The sequence below is a fragment of the Micrasema longulum genome, unplaced genomic scaffold (genome assembly GCF_059751315.1).
Source record: "Micrasema longulum isolate JH-2025_06_02 unplaced genomic scaffold, ASM5975131v1 h1tg000071l, whole genome shotgun sequence".
NCBI classification, from domain to species: Eukaryota; Metazoa; Arthropoda; class Insecta; order Trichoptera; family Brachycentridae; genus Micrasema; species Micrasema longulum.
The window spans coordinates 550,475-556,113 of NW_028277278.1; positions in this window are offsets into that span (position 1 = coordinate 550,475).

The following is a 5,639-nucleotide window of genomic DNA, read 5'->3' on the forward strand; positions in this document are numbered from 1 at the left end:
TAATTATGTATTTCGGGAAGTCAACCACTTGTTTTTTTGTAGATAAATAAGTAAATAAATGTACAAAATGACAAATAATTATGTTATTCATTTCAAACTCTCACAAATTGCAATCGAAGCTTAGCTATCCCTTTCCGCCCCGGGTTCTCCTAGGTATTGACTATACTCGATTTAGAAATTCAGAGGTTGTCAAACTATTTGTCAAACCAATACCTAATACCTCCAGCACAACCTAGATTCAAGGCCTAGATACTGAATTGATGAAAACCATTTTTTGCCGTTTGGTAACGTCAAAAATGTTTAGGTTATAAACAGTTTACTTAATGGTCTTTGAAAAATTCTGACACAAAGGTAACTGAAGATCTGTGTATTTAAATATGTATATTTTTCAAATAATAAATACCTGTAATTCATAAAGATAATTTATTTTTTTTAAACCCGCCTGTACAGAATGTGTACCATTGGACATTTTGTTTTGAGGATTGTTCACTAAACATTTATTCAAACCATACATATTCACATATGACAAATAAACAACAAACACGGTAAATAAACCAATAAATTCATAATACGTGTTGAATGATGAATATCATGTAAGTACATACAATACATAATCATAAAGCATAAGAGGTTCTGTTAAGGAGACAAATATTTAGCGTTGATTTTTAGTAAAACGATGTTAAATACATATTTATATTTACCCTGGAGTAATAAGTCGGTGTAAAATGTCCGCAATGTATAGATTAAAGCCATTTTAATCGTACAATCGAGTCAGTGGAAAACACGAAAGTGTAAACCTTTGGACAAGATTTATAAATATATTTCCGTGAAAAATTTCAACGCTTATCAGTTCGTGGTTTACCTCTTCGTTCTTATTCTCAAGACACTCTCTTAATACCCATCCACAATTTATTTTTCTTCTCTTACTCATAATGTGTCCATGTGGCTCAACTGAGAAATTACCTCCCATCTACCATTAAAGATGTTACTACAGTATCTCTGTTTAAATCACGTCTGAATAAACATTTCCTATCTATTCCTTAATCTCCCCTCCTTTCCCTTTGATTGATTTATTTAGATGATAAATAGATTTACGTATTTTGTACATTTATTCAATATTCAATATATTCTACATTTATAAATTTATTTTATATATTCTATATTTTTAGATTTTTTAGTTTTATTTTCTACTGAATATGTTTTGTAACTTAAATTATAAAAATAAAACTTTTATTGTATCGGTTGGTTGAAAGAAATTGCCATTTGGCAATAAGCCCGCCAATAAAACAATTAACGTTTTGTACAAAAAGTCTAATAAATAAAAATAAAATAAATATAATTTCCTTTGCAATTGGGAACACAGCACTTACAAACCATTTTTGTATGCCAAAATCTTTCTTAGATAGGCAGGAATAGTTTACGTACTAATTTTACTTTATTTTAAAAGCAATTTGCTACATTTGAAGCAGAAAAACACGAGCTGCGGTTTGTCAGATGAAAAATAGTGGAATATATTTGCAGATGTATGAAAAACACAAGGCTTACCATAGAATTCATAACGTTCGCTACGGCATCTTTAACCAGATTCTGCCCTGCGCTTTGACTGCCAAGGCTTTTAGATCTAGTAGGTATTGCTACCACCCTACTACCAGTCATAACACTAGATCGTCAAACGTTGTCAAAAGTACAATATTATTTATGTTGTCAAATGTTGCCAATTTGTGTGGAATTTCCAAAACTGCAGGGTATCTTAACTCAATTTGGGATTTTATGGGGATTGGCACTATGCGAGGAAAACTCAGGAATTTAAACATTTTACTATTTATTCATTTATCGATCGCTGAAAGTTTGAGGGGTGAGTGATTAAAACATCGATTGTGATGAATGAAATCGATATTTTTTAAAGCAAATCTATCAGAAGATCAACAATTCAAAATGAATTCACTGATGCCTGTGCTGAAGCGATTTCCAGTGTTCCAAAATATGTGACAATACTTACTTACTTAGCGTGTCCGGTTGGATTATATCCTGCCACTCCAATATGCAGCGACATATATCGCCCTGTCGTTTGTCACAATGAGGTCCTCAGGAGTGCAGCTTTCTCCCATGAGCGGGCATGTTAATAGCCGGCTGTTGTTCTGAGTTGCGCCGCAACCACACAATATATCATCACCAGAGAGGTACCCCTCCCACCTTTGGAGAAAAGCGACCTCTTGCTATACTGGATTTTACTTGACATGGTCTATGATGATGCCGAAAGTTACTGGGGTAAACTAGTAAGCCATAAAAACGGCCCAAGAGAATAAATGTTCCCAAATATAAAAATCGCCATCTGCTTATTGCTTATGTTTCCATTATTTGTAAATGCATCAGTAGAAAGACAATTCAGTGCTCTAAGGCGGTTCATCAATTTGTTTTATGAAAGATATTCGGACAAGTAATGAACGTTGGTAGATGGTGTAATAAGGTACATAAAAAAAAAATATTTTTAAATTTCAACATAACTAGCTGGTTGCTGGAAAAAAATGACAAAAGTCAAGAACTTCAAAAAGTATGTTTTCACTTAATTCAAATTGACAAAACATTTTTTTAAATAAATAAAGAATAAAACACACGGGATATGTTGCTGTAAATTATTTCATAAATATCTAATCAAATTCAGCGCATTCGCCTACCAAGCAAGAGGTCTCAGGTTGGATTCCCGATATGGTTGATTTGAAATATTTATTTAAAAGGGTGTTTTCACACAAGAATATTTCATAGTCCCTGGACGGGTACCTGACGCGTAAAACTGATCATCTTATCTTCATATAACAAAAAATGATCGCGATACGCTGCGATTAGTGTACCAATGCAATGCCCTATGCATCATTAGGTGCGGAAAGGTAATGATGATGATGATGATGATGATGATGATGATGAATCGTAATATGGTGCATATGTTGTGATGTCCAGATAGAGATATACAAGTGATGTTTATGTTTTGATTTTTTAATATATTTAAAAAAAAAAACAATTTGTATGCTCCACTTATGATGTATCCTAACTCAACAAAGGGGTTTGGGGATAGGTTAGATACTATTTTATGAAATATAATAATGTACTTATACGTCTTATACTAATCAGGACTCTATGCACCATTAGGTGGGGATTAGAGAATTATGTATGATGTTGATGATAAATTTGTAATTCTAGCACAGATACTATAAGATACCTGGGCTGGTATTCCAAACGAAATTATAGCGCGTTTTTACGTATTAAATACGCATTATAGCGCGCTGTAAACGCGTTTGGAATACCAGCCCAGGTTGGATTAAGTTAAGTAATAATACTAAAATTGTTTTATTTCCTAAACCTAACCCTATCTTTTTATTGTGTATGCATATTATTGGTAGAATTCCATATTAAAATTGGTTAGATATCCAAAATAAAATACTTTTATTGTTTTTCATTCTACTACATATACAATAGTGTATAATGTGGTGCGTTTCATTTTATTAAGACATTATCAAACTAACTTCAATATTTTCTAAGTTTCCTTATAAGTATACTTAACAATAATTGCTGTTTAATAAACTTTAACCATAAAACTATAGACAATATTTATAAAAAGAAAGTACATACAAAAAAAAACCTAAAATTAATTTCCCACAAAGATTCTAATAATTTAGATTAGAAATATGGGTGTATTGAGTAGTATCTAGGAAATATTTCGGAAAAAATTGGAAAAATCTTCAGAATATCTTATATAAATGTTGCCTTATAAACAAATAATAACACAGGGAAAAAAATTCTAAAGAAGATATTAATATTTAGGATAAAAGTGGAATTTACAAAGTAACATGTGAGGAATGTGATGCCATTTATATCAGTCAACCAGGCAGATCTTTCAATATTAGATTCAAAGAACATAAAAGTGCATTCATTAAACAAAAATGAAGGCTCAATTTTATGAACAATTAGAAATAATAAAAAATGACAAGAACCCAGTGAATGTTCTCATAATTAAAAAGTTAAAACTAGTCAATTCACCTTTGCTTAATATTTTCAAAAAATAATAACTTAATTATTTGTAATTGCAATTGTAAATTTGTTATTTTGTACCATTTTTTAGTTATTTTTTTTTCATGGAAATAGAAATATTTGCGTTCTTATGATTTATCTAAATATTTAATTTTGATGGCCATTTTCAACGAGTTGTAAATAACTCACTATTAGAAAATGGAATCAAGTTGGGGTAGAGTGGGATTCGAACCACAGACCTTTGGTCCGTGAGTCCGAGACAATAGCCTCAGGACCACAATCCAATTATACAGTAAACGTATTATTTATTGTATACCTACTCAACATATAAAAACTTGTAATATTCCTCTACTCGATATACAAAAATGAAAAAAACAGCTTTCCTAATAATTTTATTAAAATGATAACATATGACGAAATAATTTTATAGAATACTGACTGTATTTTTTTACCTTAGTAGATATTGAACATAAATCTTAGTTAAATAATGAAACCTATATTTAGGCACTAAATTATATGTAATATTGTCTCATTTATAATACGTATAATTTATACAATAAAAATTATAACTTCATTCAATTCATAATTCAATAAAACACCAATGTAGAGTTTTATTTTCAAAATAAACCTTTGTAAAAGAAATCAATATTAAAATCTAATTATTATATTAATTTTAAAGCCGTACCCCTACAAATATTTTTAAATAATGGAAGGGTTTCCCAATATACCTATAATTTACCTAATAAAATGTATTCAGTACACCCTAATTGATTTTTAATTGAGGGTACTACTTGCAAACCCAGCAAATCCATCTTTCTTTATTTTGAGCAAATCACAAACTGATAGAATAATTAACTTCAACTTTTTTAAAACTAACATTTTTTATTATAATCAGTAAATATTTTATATGTAAGCAGTGGTGACATAAGCATGATTGTGTCAAGAAACAGTAGTGAAATAATAAATTTAATTTTATACATTACCAACTTTGCAATACTCAGGTAGAGGTTGCCATGTTTGCAACAAAGCCGATAATTTAAAAGTCGACTCTTATAATTAAAGCCGTATTTTTAACTGACAATGTAAAAAATATTGTAAAAAATTGTATTCTAAATAAGTTTCAATTAATATCTCACTTTTTTTTAAATTTTGGATTTTGCCGGGTTTGCAAGTAGTACCCTAAATTACTTGATTTATCTTGGTCGACATAAAAATCCTCTACTTGCTAAATACCCCCCATAAACTATTAGCACTATTATGTGCCAATATCATTAAACAGCAATTATTGTTAGTATATAAGGAAACTTTGTAAATATTTTAGTTAGTTTGATAATGTTTTAACTAGACGGAACACGCCACATTATACACTCTTGTATATTTAAAAAATAAAAGTAGAATTAAATCCAATTAAAGTATTTTATTTTGGATACCTACCTTACTAAATTTTAACCTCATCTATTTAGCGAATACTACAAACATGTAGGTATAAAGTAGGCATATAAATTATTTTAAATATCATCATAAACATTTTCTTTCTGCACCTAATGTTGCATAGGGCACTGCATGGTGCACCAACCGCAGCATATCTTGATCATTTTTATTACATTAAGATAAAA